The sequence below is a fragment of the Eptatretus burgeri genome, chromosome 5 (assembly GCF_056783735.1).
Source record: "Eptatretus burgeri isolate ZD-2024b chromosome 5, Ebu_testis_v1, whole genome shotgun sequence".
Taxonomy (NCBI): domain Eukaryota; kingdom Metazoa; phylum Chordata; class Myxini; order Myxiniformes; family Myxinidae; genus Eptatretus; species Eptatretus burgeri.
Window position 1 is genome coordinate 121,870,602 of NC_140965.1, and position 16,981 is coordinate 121,887,582.

General features: G+C 45.8%; 1 protein-coding gene and 1 pseudogene across 2 annotated transcripts in view; one reads left to right on the top strand and one right to left on the bottom strand.

The window, feature by feature from the left end:
* Nucleotides 1-16,981, top strand: part of LOC147027257 (A disintegrin and metalloproteinase with thrombospondin motifs 3-like) — a 399,233-nt gene that overhangs the window by 76,115 nt on the left and 306,137 nt on the right. The gene's annotated exons all lie outside the window — the stretch shown is intronic.
* LOC147027258 (uncharacterized) lies at nucleotides 5,335-7,482 on the bottom strand (annotated as a pseudogene).

Sequence of the window (16,981 nt, forward strand, 5' to 3'; positions counted from 1 at the left end):
ACTGTTATAGGTATTCTTTCATTCGTCATCACTGTCTGATGAGTCCTGCTGGTCATACTCCAGCTCCTCATTATCACTGGCCATGTTGGCACAAGTGGCCAACTTGCATGCTGCTGTACATTTCAGGCCCTTGATGATGCATGAACAGTTGGCCGACGAGTGAACACACTTGCACAACATCAAAAAAAGATGTCACCCGCAGGGTGACCCATATCTTGCCAAAAGGTGACCACGTGTGACTTCTTTAAGGTCACACTGAGGTGAACAGAGCTGCTATCCACCAGGAGCGACTCCTTGAGGAATATCTGCCTACGAGAGATTCCAATGAGAATCGTTCTACAGAGTAACCATGAAAAATATGCGTTTGCCTCATGACGTCACCAAATGACGTCATAATGTCTCAAGCTTGACATATCTAGAAAGCACTCATCGCGGTGTTCAATTTGAAGTATTACACGATATGGTACCTAAGATTTCAAAATTTGACCTTGGGGTCAAAAACTTTCGACCTCCAGCGCTAACCATGAAGGTCAAGGCCGATCACCACCAAAAATTAATCAGCTGAGCGCCAGACCATGAACTATATTCCCATGAAGTTTGAAGACTATCTGATCAAAATTACTCAAAAAAAATAAGGGTTTCGTCGACTCCCCTGATTTGTGACAGTGACCTTGACCTTTGACCTTGACCTTGAAAATTTTATGCGCTGAAAGGGACCTCCATAGGACTGATATGCGAAGTTACAAAAATTTCCAATGATAACTGTGCTCTGCAGAGTGATCGATACGTGATTACAGACAAACAAACAAACAAAAAGAATAAAAAATAAAAAACATACAAGCTGACTAACATATCTTGAAAAAACTTCGTTTTGGCAAGATAATGAAAACAACTTCGAGAGCAGGGGATCCTGTCATCCACTGAATAACAAGGTTGCCATCTTCACTTGTCCATCCTTGCCCTTGACTGTGGTTAGGAATATCTGGCAATTGACAAAACTCTGTTGCTATATGGCCGCCTGGTAGTTAGATTGGCGTGTGTGCTGGAAGAGCATGTCCTCATATGGTTGAAGCTGTGCTGATTTGAGCTCTCCCCATGTGCTGCAGAACATTGGGTATCTGAGTTCATCAACTATAGTGACTTTAGTGTTGCAACAGTAAAGTTGACAAACGAACTCCTGGATGATCCAGAACACGTCATTGGAAATGTTCCAGCTCATTACAGGTGATGTGAATATGTCTATGAACTTCAGATCATGCAGTTGGATTTTCAAAGCCTTCATCTTTCCTCGCCCAGAAAATGCACTGAGGGTGTCGCTTCCTGTCCACGGATGAAATCCTATCAATGCTGCCCACCCATCACTACCCAGTGCATCAGCAAGTTTTGTGATGTCGACAAGCCTAACAGATTATTTGGATCCATGTCTGAATATTTTGCTGTTCACATCTTTGCTCATTCCAAAGCAAATGATGAAGACATCTGTGTCCTCTGCAATGCAAACAAGTGCCAAGAAGTTTCCTGCAATGTTTTTGGCATGTAACAGGATGCGTGTATCTGCCTCTTCTGGGCTGGATTGGAGGTCATCAATTTTTTGCCAACCATCTGCAGTTAACTTGAAGCATGCTTTTGTTTCCAAGCTTTGCCCTGATCTTCTCCTCCTTCCAGCTCTCTGTGAGAAAAGCAGTCAACTTGTTCTTGCTATCTGTGCATGAGAGAAATAATGCCATTGGAGGCGGCTTCTCCAATGGCACTTGTGACCTGGCATTATATTGTTGAATGCTCTGCCTTTTTCGGAACCATGTTGAATGTGTTCAGCAGATTCAATTAAATGTTCATTGTATACATCAAATATCAAGTTTACAATTCTGTCACTTCCTTGGCCAGTATGGAGCATTTGTGAGAACACGTAGTCAAAGTTCACTGAATGTTCACTTCTCACCAAGCAGTTTATGCATGAGTCCCATGGCATCGATGAGTGGAGCATGTGGATGATGGACATCCTCTGCTCGTAAGACTGCTCTGAAGGTGTTTGATAAAATAACCTTATTTGTTATCTTCATAGTACCATCACCGTTTGCTAATGTCCACAGTAAAGGTCCGCGAGGATGAGTCGGGACATCACGCATTTCCAATTTTCTGCTTTGAGCAATTCGAGCCATGTTCCCAAACAACCGTCGGTCAGCTTTCATGATGATTTATTTTGTTATTCCTTGGATTGATGAACTCTTCATTGTATTGAAGTTTTTCACTTTTAACTTCTTGTTTGGGTCGTGGAAACATTTGTCCTTCTTCAGCCGATGCACTTGGGAGTTTGTGTCGGCATCTCCTCTTTTCATGTGCGACCATCAGGTCAGTGGATACCTCTGGGGATGGCACTGCCGCAGTGGAAAAGCTCACTAGATCAGCTAGTTCTTTTCCAAAAGGATTGACCAATTTTTATCCAAGAGATCAGCCATTGATTGAACATCGGATTCGTCCCTTTTTATGCGAGTCTTCTCAAAGTCTTTATAAATGCCTGATGATCCGAGGAGCTTGGTTCGAGATCTGCCGTAGTTGCCTCGGTGCTCCTGCCCGATATTCAGCTGTGAGATAGTAGCAGGACACTGTGCCTGGTTTGATACTGAAGCCACGGGTCCCTCCTGCAGTCTGTATGATATTGTTTACAGTCTCTTCAGTGGTCTGGTCCACAGCAATTCAAGCCAATTGATTTCCATTCCTCAGCTGAACAGAAAATCCACCATTGAGAAAGTGGTCATGCAATCCTGAACAAATCTCGTGCAGCCATCACATCTGAGTGTAATAGACAGGAAGATACCTTGCATAGTTTGATTTGTCCATGGCAAAACAGCAAGGTATCATGCCTCGGATGCATGAAAGATGGAGAGACCAGTGCATCTCTCTGTCAGCATGCAGCACTCCATGTAGAATATCAATCATCTCCGTGTAAAGTGGGGAGAACAAGAATTTGATATACTGCCGATTTTGCAAGTTTTCCCACTTACAAAGCACGTAGAGGTCTATAATTTTTTTATCATAGGTACACTTCAACTGTGAAAGACGGAATTTAAAACAAAAATCGTGAAAATCACATTGTATGATTTTTAAAGAATTAATTTGCATTTTATTTCCTGAAATAAGCATTTGATACATCAGAAAAACAGAACTTAATATTTGGTACAGAAACCTTTGTTTGCAATTGCAGAGATCAGACGTTTCCTGTAGTTCTTAACCAGGTTTGCACAAACTGCAGCAGGGATTTTGGCCCACTCCTCCATACAGATCTTCTCCAGATCCCTCAGGTTTCGGGGCTGTCGCTGGGCAACACAAACTTTCAGCTCCCTCCAAAGATTTTCTATTGGGTTCAGGTCTGGAGACTGGCTCGGCCACTCCAGGACCTTGAGATTCTTCTTGCGGACCCACTCTTTAGTTGCCCTGGCTGTGTTTTTCGGGTCGTTGTCATGCTGGACGACCCAGCCACACCCCATCTTCAATGCTCTTGTTGAGTGAAGGAGGTTGTTGGCCAAGATCTCGCGATACATGGCCCCATCCATCCTCCCCTCAATATGGTGCAGTCGTCCTGTCCCCTTTGCAGAAAAGCATCCCCAAAGAATGATGTTTCCACCTCCATGCTTCACGGTTGGAATGGTGTTCTTGGGGTTGTACTCATCCTTCTTCTTCCTCCAAACACGGCGAGTGGAGTTTAAACCAAAAAGCTCTATTTTGGTCTCATCAGACCACAGGACCTTCTCCCATTCCTCCTGGATCATTCAGATGTAAGTGGGAAAACCTGAAAAATCGGCAGTGTATCAAATTATTGTTCTCCCCACCGTATGTCATCCAAAATGCTGCAAGTTTACCTTTGTCGTGTCATTAAACATTCGCATAAGCAAGAAACATGCGAAGAATCGTCTGGCAGGATTTGTTCATGACAGCAGAATCGTGTGTGATGTGACAAATGTTCTGTTGAAGCTCATCAACATGATTCCCCCATACTCGACCGGCAGCCCAGAGGGTTTTGATCATATGAACGAGGTACCAATATCTAAGTACAGGGGGTTTTAGGGAGTAACCTGACATATGCAGGTATGGATTTCTGCCGGGCACCACCCGCTGCATGTGGCCCCTGGGGACCCTCAAAGTGGCCCTTAAAATAGGCTAGATCAAACATTGGAGGTACCAGTTAAAACCAGGTTTAAATGAACAAGTACATCCCCCAGAGTGTAGAATGGCCCATGCAAGAAAAATTGTCCACTGCATAAAGGTCGCCAGAAGCCCAAAAAGGGTCCAAAAATTTGGACGAGATCAAACATTGGAGGTACCAGTTAAAACCAGGTTTAAATGAACAAGTGCATCCCCCAGAGTGTAGAATGACCCATGCAAGAAACTTTGTCCGCTGCGTTGAGCCTACCAGAAACCCCTTAAGTTGGCCCTTTCGAAGAACTTGAGCAAGATCAAACATTGGCAGTACCACTTAAAACCAGGTTTAAATGAACAAGTACACTCCACCCAGTGCCGTATTAAGCCTCGGCTGGCCCAAAGGCACATTTTTGAAATTTTAGAGAATGGCCTGAAAATTTTAAATTCGATCTCAGGCTCATGGAAATGGACCCCAGACAAAAGATGAACTGATTCAATAACAAAATATTTAATATAAAAAGAGACAAATATTTAATGTGAAAAGAAAATAGTTTATTTAATCCCTCTATACAATTTGCAAAATTGTGGCTATACAATACAAAATTTTTTGGCTGGCCCTAAGGCACATGCCTTGTCTGCCTAATGGTTAATCCAGCACTGACTCCACTGAGTATAGAATGCCCCATGCCAGACAAATTGTCCACTGCATTGGCCCTATCAGACACCCCAAATGTTGGCCTTTCGGGAGACTATGTGGAGGTCAAACGTAAAGGCTCTGAACTGTATTCTAGGTTGATAAAAATAATGACAAAACCCCTACCTTTTTATTGTATTCCTTCTTGTGATAAAAATCGACATGCAAAAGGTTAACCTTTATGTATGCTTGGGAGCCAGACTAGTACCACAAAAGCCTCGTAGCGTGGTGGGTTAGTCGGTTGACCCACAATCCAGAGGTCCGGGTTCAAATTCCAGCGGTGGCATGCAGGGTGTCTTTCCCATCGATGGTTTCCATGTTCACGTCATAGTTATCCCATGCCAGCCCTGTGCCACGGTTGGGATTTAGTTCTACACCATCAGGTGCATCTCGTTCGTTCTCCTCAGCCGAAAATGCACACGCTGTCTCTAACACCTTGACCTCATCATTACTGAGGCAGTTTCCCAGCCGGTTCAGGATATGCAGGATCAGTTTTGTGCCGGTTAAAGTCCCCAGTCATAACCCAAGCACTATGTGCTTCCAAGGCCTCACTGAATCCCTTGATGCATTATAAACTGCATTTGATGATGTCGCCATTACCTTTCTCTGAACAGTTTCTCTGTTATCACCAGAAGGCTCATGAAGGCCACAAAGGAGTGTTCTGCAAAACAGCAACACTTCTTCTGGGAGATCAGGTGAACATGCCTTGAGTGTCTCTACAGATGTTGGAGTCGGTGTTTTCCACTTGGGCATCGCCTGTATTACAGCGCGAAGATGAAGTGCTGCAGTGCATATCATGTGGAGGTGCTTCTCATCATCATTGCGTATGCTTGCTCTTGCATCATCATCAGACATACCAGAACTGAACATGAAATTTCCCTTCCGATGGTCGTAAATGGATGTGGCAATTTTCTCCCCGAATTTCTCTTTGATTTTGTTCATTAAAGCCTGTACCGCGTAACCTTCTATACCGTCTACTTCTATACCGTAAACTATAGTCCTCCTACACTTCGATATTCTGCTTTATAGAGTTCGAGAATTGAAGTTGCAAGCATTGGCCGACGATTCTCAATCACCTCTTTCTCGATTAGTGCCGAAATAGTGTTGAATGTCTTGAAATGCAACTGCCTGTTTGATTTTTGCATTTTTTGGTACAGCACCCTCAGCCTCCTTGAAATATTCACGATGGCATGACTTATCGTACTGAGCTTCTTTCGCAATCACATCAATCCCACTTCTAACTAAAGCTCTGACCCGCTCATTGCTACTTCTTGAATCTTGGAGCTGCTGCAAATATGGCATCACACCCGTCTTTTGTAAGGCACTCTGTCAACGGCTCTACCTTCTGGTTTATGGTCTTCCGCAATACAGGACAGAAGAGGCATGAGCCCCTCAACAAACCCTTCATATCAGATGGCGGCAGCAAGCTTCTGCGTCGTGTCTCGGGTTTTTTAGAGGGAGGTTCGCTCTCGGAAGTTGATGACGGTCTTTTCACAGCAGTGTAATTTTTGTGACATTTAGTATGGAACACTGCATTACCCTTCTCTTGCTGCAGATTAACTTCTGTTGTAATATCTCTGTATCGATCAGACTTAAGTGAAAGTCTGCATTCAACTTTTTTTTTTTTTTTTTTTTTTGTATACCTTGGTCAAGGCTCGTATGAGAGCTTACACACAACTCACAGCAAGGAGGCATGAGACAAGAGGGGTGGGAGTGGAAGGGACAAAACAGTGGGGAACAGACACATTAGGTGAACTGTGGAAGGGAGAGGGATGGGGATGGGACGGGGAACATGGCGAAGAGAAGATGGACATTTCAGGGACTTTCAGGAAGGAAAGTAGGAGAAATGAAGGAAGTGGGCTTGGGTGGATTATCGGGGGAAGAAAAGATCGAGGATTTGGATGGGGGAAGATAAGAGGTGGTGGTGATAACTGCCCTCTTGAATGAAGCCCACGTTCTGTCATTGAACACTTTCAGTGGGTCACGGTGGCTTTTTGACTTGCAAATGATACAGACCTGATGAGATGCTTCACGACCAACATGGTTGCCATCACTGCCCAGGGTAGGCCTGTCTGTTACCTAAAACAGAATGAAAACATTAGTAGGCAGCTACTATACATCTACAGCAATTTTTGTGGTTGAATTTTAAAGGAAATGAATAAGCCAAGTCCACTTGCAAAATGATACAGACCTGATGAGATGCTTCACGGATAACATGGTTGCCATCACTGCGCGCAGTATGCCTGTCTGTTACCTAAAACAGAATGAAAACATAAGGCTTGAGCAGAGCAAACATTTCTGATGTGAAGGATGTACGTGTAGGCTACAATATTTCAATGCCTTATAGGTCTATTACAACTACGCCTGGGTTAGTGGGATCGATTAATTCGTACAAGTGAACCAACTTAGTGGCATGCATCTTGGGACATACCTGGAGCGGTACAACATCGAAATTTTAATGATCCATTCTTGTCAGATCTGCACAAGCCCTCTGAAAGAATTGTAAACTATTAAAAAAACATCAAGCATCTCGTACGTTCAAGTAAGAGATAACAGTGGATGACCTGAATCTCATAGCACTCAGGTATAGCGAGTCTTCATGCCAGCCATGGGACTATAGTCCGTTTCTAGTTCTGACTCACAGGAGACATCTTGCATTCGCAATGAAAATGGTCGATTCTGATGTTTGAAATGCATTCTGACAGGGTGATGAATTGATCGAGGTATAGGATTGGTCTGTTTCTACCCAACAGTTTGTACGGTGTCCACACCACACCTAACCACACCTCACCCAAACCTACCCCCTCCCCCCACACAACCCCATAGTGTTCATGTGTGGATGTTAAAAGTGACTGACGTGAATGTACGGTGTCTACACCACACACCACCCCCCACACACACTCACCCCACACACCCACATCCACCCTACCCCACCCACCGAGTGTTCATGTGTGGATGTTAAAAGCGACTGATGTGAATGTACGGTGTCCACCCCCCCCCACACACCCCTATGCCCCCCCCCCGGATGAAGAACAATGGATGAAGAAAAATACTCACTCAGATGACCTGTACTCATGCTACTGTTGCTGTCAGCCGCTCGTGTGTGAGTGACCCAAAAAGCGAAAGTCGTTTCGTGTCCTGGCTGCTCGACGTGGACGCTCCTGCGAGCCTCACACAGGTAGATAAGCGTATGCGCGCTTCATGCATGCATATGCCTGGTACGTGACTTGAGGCTACTGGGGAGGGGGTTAGTGCATGAGCTAAGAGGCTGCGGCTGTCCGATGAGCCAAAACAAGAAAAAATTGCAAAATATTTTGGAATTTTGGGCGCCTCATTCATTATTGGGGAGAGGGGTGGCAGGGCCATTGTATACCCGGTGAAATACTTTTTCATTTAAACCTTATGTTTGATCTAGCTCAAATTCTTCGAAAGGGCCAACTTCAGGGGCTTCTGTTGGCCCTGATGCAGCAGACAAAGTTTTTTGCATGGGTCATTCTACATTCTGGGTTATGTCCTCGTTCATTTAAACTAGGTTTTATCTGGTACCTTCAAAGTTTGATTGAGCTCAAATTCTTTGAAAGGGCCAACTTAAGGGGCTTCTGGCGACCCTTATACAGCAGACAAAGTTTCTTGCATGGGCCATTCTACACTCTGGGGGATGTACTTGTTCATTTAAACCTGGTTTTAAGTGGTACCTCCAATGTTTGATCTCGCCCAAAATTTTGGACCCTTTTTGGGCTTCTTGCGGCCCTTATGCAGCGGACAATTTTTCTTGCATGGGCCATTCTACACTCTGGGGGATGTACTTGTTCATTTAAACCTGGTTTTAACTGGTACCTCCAATGTTTGATCTCGCCTATTTTAAGGGCCACTTTGAGGGTCCCCAGGGGCCACATGCAGCGGGTGGTGCCCGGCAGAAATCCATACCTGCATATGTCAGGTTACTCCCTAAAACCCCCTGTACTCAGATATTGGTACCTCGTTCGTATGATCAAAACCCTCTGGGCTGCCGGTATTTACCTTTCTGGATGTTTTCATGCAATTTCTGTTGCCTTTGCATACAGTGCCTGATCCAAAACAACTACAATGCTCTCAAGATGTAGAAATGACTGGATAGAAATGGACTGTTGCAAGGTTTCCTGGTTGGTTGACAATTCAGTTGCTGGTTTGTTAATTGTAGGCAGGTATCCTATCGCTTCTGCCATAACTTATTTGTGCTCTCTTATTAGAATGTTGAATTCTGTCCAAGAACTCGTTTTCTCAGATGTGTTATACACGTGCACCAAGACCCACAAAAAATTCCATTGACGTACTGTCAGTGCTGCACTTGCATTCGTTGCAGTCAGGTTGGGTGGTACGATTATGGGTGGACTGTTCTTTTTCCCAATATCATATATTGGCAGTTATGCTCCTGGTGCCTTTTATTGTGTGCTTGTTATCTTTCGTGGAGGCACAATGTGAGGTTCCTGCTCCACTTCGGACTTTATCTTGCCTGTCAATATTGTCAAAGGCAAGCACTGCAGAGATGGATGGATGTACACACATGGGAAGAGGTACTTTGTCAAACTCGACACTTCCAGATTTCCAAACGTAGTGTTATGTCTGTTTCTTCGAAACTAGAATAGGAGCAGGCGTGAAGATACGATTCTACAGCACACACATCAATCTAACTACCAGGTGGTCATATGGTGATGGAGTTTACTCAATTCACCAGATATTCCGAACCCCAGTCAAGAAAATGGATGGGGACAACAAGGGAAGATGGCAGACTTGTTATTCAATGGATGACAGGATCCCTCGCTCATGAAGTTGTTCTCAGTTTGATGTCGTGCAAATGTGCTCGCTCTTGTCGACCAACCGATTGCTCATGCATCAGTAATGGCCTGAATTGTACAGAAGCATGTAAGTTGACTTTAACTTTGCAGTGATGATGACTCCTCAGCATGGTATGATGACTGATATTTGGTATGACTGATTTGACCAGCAGGACTCATCAGACAGTGAGGACAAATGAAAGGGCACCGACATCAGTATGCGAGTAATGATCTGAAACGTGAAGAATAGCATTAAAGTTCGTACTTCCCTTTTATAACTGCATGTTAAATATTTTTTATGTCTCTTGGTTAAATATTGTTGCAGACCCGGGGTTGGGGAAGCCTGGTGTTGGCTTAGTGGTTAGGGTGGCTGGCTTGGGATCCTCGGGTCCTGAGTTCGAGCCCTGTTGGCCACTGAATTAACACCAGGGAGTTGACTCGGCCTGTCTTCCTGCCGAGGTCGACAAAATGAGTACCAGTGTACTGGTCCCAGTGTATGTCCCGGTTAGAATTGATGTACCATATCCCGTTATGTCGGAAGAGGAGACCAGGGTTGGTGTCAGGAAAGGCATCCGGCCATAAAACATTGCCTCAAGAAGGGAACCATGATTACATGGAGCCCACAAAAAGCCAACCACTGCTCAGCAGGGAAAAATGGCTGTAAAAAGGCTTTTTTGTTTTTTTACCCGGGGTCGGGGGACGAAGACCACGAGGGATGACCGACCACGGGTTCCCACCAGACTCTCCGGAATCGCAGGCTGTCGCACAAGAATATTGTTGCGGTTTTCGCGCCCGCCGGCGTGCTGACGGCCACGTAACTCGAATCGCGGCACGTCGCCCACCGGACGGACAATCCAGTCGTGACCCTCTCGGACTAACGCCGGGAACCAGTCACGGGTGGACCTTTCGGTCTCACCGCGATCGAGCCAATCAGCCCCCGCGTGGGATAGGGTTGCTCGCCAATTTCGACCTGCCTAAGTACCCACGCGGAGGGTAGACCGGGCGATCGCACCTCGCCGCAGGTCGACTTCGGACACGGGCCACTTAAGCGACCCGTTCCGTACTATCGGGATAACCGAGCGGTGTTATTCGTCGACCTCGACGGTTCGATTAATTATCGGGCGTATTCAGCCCACTACCAACCCTTTACGTGAAGCAAGATGAGGATTCAAAGAAAGAAATGACGAAGCGAAGCGGGAAACAGTTCAACACAAAGCACATTTATTCGCGACGAACGGAAAGCACACATATACAATTCCACCAAAAGCACATAGAAAAGAAGAAAAACACAATGCAATTTACACAAAAAGCAAATGTAAAAGCGAGGACACAATGCAGAGCTAATACCGACTACCGAGCACACGGCAACACTTATACAATTTTACTTCACAGACGGCGCCGACAACACATACCCAAAACCAAGGAAAGAATACCCTCAAGGATGAGGCGGGCCTGAGGCCGAGACCGGGTCGGGCCTACCCGTCTGGTGATGAGACGCGGAGCGGCGATGGTACCTCAACTCCGCGGGCCTCGCGGACAGTGTCTGGTAGGGGGTGGGAAAGGGGCCCCCTTGGTCGCACTATCTCAGCGCGGGGGGAAACAGGAGGGGGTTGCTGATGCTCGGGGTATAGAGGATTCTTATTGTCCCGCGACGAGCGTCTCCACCTCGGCCAGGTCGCGCTGTCGGCCTCCCTGGGGTGCAGCTCCCTGCACGACGTGAGCACCCCCTCGTCTGCCCTCGCCGCCTCTCCACAGCTCCGTCCCCTCCGTTCCGACTCCAACGCACACGACGACCAGCTCCTTCTTGCCAACTCCACCGCCCGCGAAGTCTTGACTCTCTGTTCTCTCTCGACTCTACTACTCACTGGACTGACGAACACGGTCACTTATATCAGCCCCGTGGCTTCGCCCTCTCATCTTTGACCCCCTCCCTTCGACCTTTCACCTCGCTCCCCATTGGCCCGAGAAAAAGTGGGCGTGAATGCTTTTTGATCCATAAATTTGCATATATCGATCGCCCTCCAACGCCCTGGAGGCGGGGCCAAATCGCCCCTCGCTCACCGATTGGACGGCAAAAAGTGGGCGTGTGTCGTTTTTGATCCGTTTTTGAAGCACAAAATCCGTGATTTTGTACACGCCGTTCGGCGCGCGCCCTGCACGAGTCCAACACCGGTACCCACAAGCGGCGCAAGAACGGTGGCGATGCGACGGTTGCGAGGTGTGACGGGAAGGTCGTGGCGGTTGTGGTGAAGCGGCGTTGTGGTTGATGTTGTGGTTGTGGTGGTAATCATGGCGGTTGGTCCAAAATAAAGATAGCAAAAGAAAAACGGCTATCCTGAAGAGTCGCAGCACGCATAAATGACATGTATTCCCACTAGACAACGGGTTTGGGCCTAACTACACATGTACTTACCGAGATATCTCACCTAAGGGACCTGAATGGTGGTTTGCGAATTTGGTAACCACAACAATATCTTCATGACGTGGCAGGTTGCTGATCGACCGTGAATGCCAATAACTCGACCATGTGACAGGGTCCTCCATCTATTGAATAGCATTTACCGAAAGGTCACTTTATCTAATTACTGGGGGACACGCCCTCGGTACGCACTTGCTCAAACCAGATCACCTTACCAGATCAGATGCAGCCGAGCAGAACTGCCAAGCACGTACCGGCTCGGAAATAGATCATTGGGAAATAACATCCAGGCTAAACGAGGGTGCGAACCATGCTGGACCAATGGAAGAAAACACGAAAACGAGCTGGGAACATTTTAAAACAAAGCATTTATTTACAATCAGGTGAGGAAAAGTATGTGGCACATGAAATGGGATTTATTTTTATGTACATCAGGGGATAGCAAGGAATTTGTTGGGTGCGGTAAAAGACAAGCTATCTTACAAAAGCAGACACAGAGCCGAGTTATCCCGTTATATCTTCTGCAATCTTAATTTATGCTCGGACAGGCACCAACATACACACACACACACACACACACACACACACACACACACACACACACACACACGCACACACGCGCACACGCACACACGCGCACACGCGCACACGCGCACACGCGCACACGCGCACACGCGCACACACGCACACTATAGATATTAGACAGCCAGAGAGAAAGAAAGCAGGTGAGTATAAACGACCTCCCAACACCTGGCATGGTCGGCAGACCAACGCAACCCAGAATGCTTAGGGAGAGGTAGATGGGAGGAATACTGGTTGTGTCTAAGGTGTGGCAGTGAGAGGTATGGTGTCATGCAATGTGAGGGGGTGTGGTGTCATGCCAGAGGAAAATGGGATTGCGAGTCAGCAATGATGCCCTTTGTGCGTCCAAAGGAGATGGGATAGAGGGGTTGATATAGAGAGGGAGAGAGGAGAATAGATGCGTAAGGAGAAGGCCCTAACCTACTGTGTAAAGGTCTGTATGTGTAGCATGTACCTCCGTGTGATGCTCCGCCTGAGCATTCCCACCTCGTGATGTGGTGCATTATCTCCTATTTCATTACTTTGCCGGGGCTCGTGGTAACTTGCTCTCCGCACTGGTCCGTCTCGCTGCATGGGGGTGGAGGAACATCGACAGCATGGCAGGGAGTCTCAGCAGTCGCCCCGGATCAGTCTCTCAAAGAAGAAGCATGTTCTGGCAATCGCACACCGATAGCAAGACGGAGTGAAGCGAAGAGGTGAGAGCTGAGTGAAGAGCCGAGCAGAGAGCGAAGAGAATCGAATGGCTCCATACTCCCCGTTTTATAAGCCCTGGGCGAAGGGTGGGGTGATGACCGGAAAGCGGCACACTGTGGCCCGAATACTGATCCTCTATTGGGCCACAGCAGCCCGAGCCATGCCCTACCAGGTTCTGGGACCGGAAACAGTCTCATTTGCCCACCCGCTTCGGCACGGGTCGGAGCTCCTGATTCACAACATAGGGCATGCTCACTGAGCTGGCACCCCAGCCCTGAACGTGCTCCAAGTGCAGTCAGAATGTCAAATAGCAACGGAATTTCCCCACCACCTTCTACCCACCACCACCATCTACATGCTAAATATTCTTACATCTGCATGTTAAACATTTATTACATCTGCATGTGAAATATTTCTTTTATCTGTATGTGAAAGATTTCCTTTGTTTAAATGTTAAATGTTTCTTATATCTGCATGTTATATATTTATTACATCTGCATGTTAAATATTTCTTATATCTGTATGTTAAAGATTTCCTTTGTTTGAATGTTAAATGTTTCTTATATCTGCATGTTAAATATTTCTTATATCTGTATGTTAAAGATTTTCTATGTCTGAATGTTAAATATTTCTTACATCTGAATGTTAAACATTTATTTTTATCTGCATGTAAAATATTTCTTATATCTGCATGTTAAATAGTTCTTATACTGTATCTGTATGTTAAATAGTTCTTGTATCTGTATGTTAAAGATTTTCTATGTCTGAATGTTAAATATTTCTTACATCTGCATGTTAAATATTTCTTTTAATCTGCATGCAAAACATTTCTTATATATCTGCATGTAAAATATTTTTTTTATTTACGTGTTAAATATTTCTTATCTGCATGTTAAATTTGTAAAATATCATAAATATTTCAGTAAGCATGATGCCAGGTGTAGAAAATTTTGTGCGAGAAAAAAATCCAAATTCTGACCTATTTTCTCAATTATTTCAGAATCAAATGGAACAATATTTACAAAAGTTGTAATGGATTGTGCCAAATTTTATACTGAACATGTCTTGTTGAGGGTTGCATATGCCTCAGATCAGCCATTGCAAAGTTAGTCAATTTTCATAAATATGATCAAATGAGGCACCAGTTTTCTAAGATGGCCACCAAATAGGTGTTTAGCTACTCTTTTGACGTTTTCCATCACGTTTTTGTTTTTCATTTACAACAGACATCAACCATACTGGAAAATAGTGGCTAAATATTCTTACATCCGTTTATGGTAGTCAACTCTTGTCTGACTCATGGACGACAAGGTGTGGTAGTTTAAAAACTTGCCCAGATTCTGAAGAACCAACACAAGAAATATAGAAAAACCACAAATAATACTTATAGATGTTACGATTCATCCATGAAAGAATAACAAACAAACGCACAGACAATTGACAACAAACAAGTAACAAATCCACCGGGCAACACCAGGTCCCTCTTCCCTCCCCTTCCCCTCCATCATCCGAGCCACACCTTTGCATACTCCCACCCCACACCCATCCCTCCAGACTCTCACCCCTTCCCATCCCTCCTACCCCCTCCCTACAGAGTACCACCTCACCCCTCCCTCCCTCCCATCTCCATCCATCCCCCTCCCTCCGAAATCTCACCCCACCCCTTCTCCACCCTCCATGCAGGGGCAGCAGATGAGGCGGATGGTTTCGGCTCGAACCTAATCCTAATTACCCTGAAAATCCCTCGAACTACCCTCTTCTCTCTTCAGTCCATCCTAACTTTATGTCTAACCAAACTCTTGTCCTCTGAGCCCTGCAATGTAATCTATCCCTTCCCCACTCACCCCTCCCCCTCCCCCCAGGTCCTTTAATCCCTCTAACCTATCTCCCGAGAAGAAAATCAACTCGCACAGCGACAAATAAATTAGGTGGCATGGAATCATGAGGCTCGCCGGCGGAGGAGCCCGATAGGGGATGTGCATAACCCAAATGGGTCCACTCAAAATCCAATTACCCTACTCCATTATTCAGCGGACATAAATACACAACAATGGTACCAATGGGGATCATCCCTGCTCTTTCCTAACATCATAAAACTCAATTTCTTATTTTACCATTACACAACCCCCCCCCCTCCTCCCCTCCCCACGACACACAAACGGTAGTTCTGTGCAACCAATTTTCCCATCTCACCGTCCATTTGTGCTTTATCAAATGAGGGCCCGACTCTCAAATTTTCATTCTGTCATTGCACGATATGACTGGGCAGTGTGGTTCCTTGGGCACTTGTGGTTCCTCGGGCAGTGTGGTTCCTAACCCTAACAGCTTGGCTGGGCACATGTCCATACAGCTGTAGCTGACGCTTACGGACTCTACAGGTAACAAATCTCATTTGAGTCTCTCTCGGCAACCGCTCATTGGAGACACAGTCTGACCAGCAATAGCCAAGGATTTTCCGAAGAGACGTAGTACTGAAGTTGTCTTTGTCTCAGATCCTTTATCAGAGTCCAAGTCTCACATCCGTAGAGCAAGACTGGAAGCACCAACGACCTGAAGATTTGGACTTTTGTCCTCCCACACAGGTACCATCAGCACCACACCTAATGATCCAGTGAATCCATGACTCCTCAGGCCCGACCGAGACGTCGATTGATCTCTGGCTCACAGCCAGCAGAGACGTGAATATCACTGCCACAGTAAGTTAATCTCTCCATTACCTCAATATCTTCACTACAAACAGGTACAGACAGGATAGCAGCATCCATGAAGTCATTGAAAGCCTCGATCTTAGTTTTTACCCAGAAAACCCATAATCCCAGTGGTTCCAAATCTTCATTCAACACCTCAAGGACCCCCAAAAGGATATCTAAAGTCTCCGCAAAGATGACTGAATCATCTACAAAATAAAGATCAGAGATCTTCACATTCCCAAATGACGCACCACAGCTTGATCTCTCCGACATCCTCCCCAGAATCCAGTCCATACAAGCGCTGAAAAGTGTGGGGGCCAGTACACACCACTGAAGAACTCTAGTAACAACTGGAAATATGTCAGAGATGGTACCACCACATCTCACAGCACTCTCAGTGCCAGAGTATTGTTCAGCCCAGGCAAAAATAATATTCCTTTCCTGAAATAATTCTCTGAAAACTACTGTAGTATACAGCGGTTTCCTTATTTTTTGGAGTAGGAGGCTACCATTAAAAAGTAGCAGGTTACCATCACCGCGATCGAAGCGAGCGCAGCTCTATAGCCGGGGTCAAGGGCCCGCCTAGGGCCCTGGAAGCCAGAGGATCTGAGATGGCTGGAGATGCATTCCAGCATGATTTCTGACATTAAATAGTTCTCATATTATCATGCTGTTGGGGTGGAAATCTCTACAAAAACAGGTGGTTAGGCCTATGCTGGATGTAGTTGCATTAACATACTGACTGACTGACTGGTTGACTGAAATTCAGCGATACTGTGTCTTAAGTTCAAGCAGCTTTTAAACAGGGTTCATTAATTTCAGGCCATGGTTTAGGGCACACCAAGGTGTCTGGAAGATGGAGTAGCTAAGCTCTTTAAAAGAGGCATTTTAGCAACATTTGGGCCATACTTTAGTTCTTAATAGGGAGATGATACTGCACATGGTGGAGTAC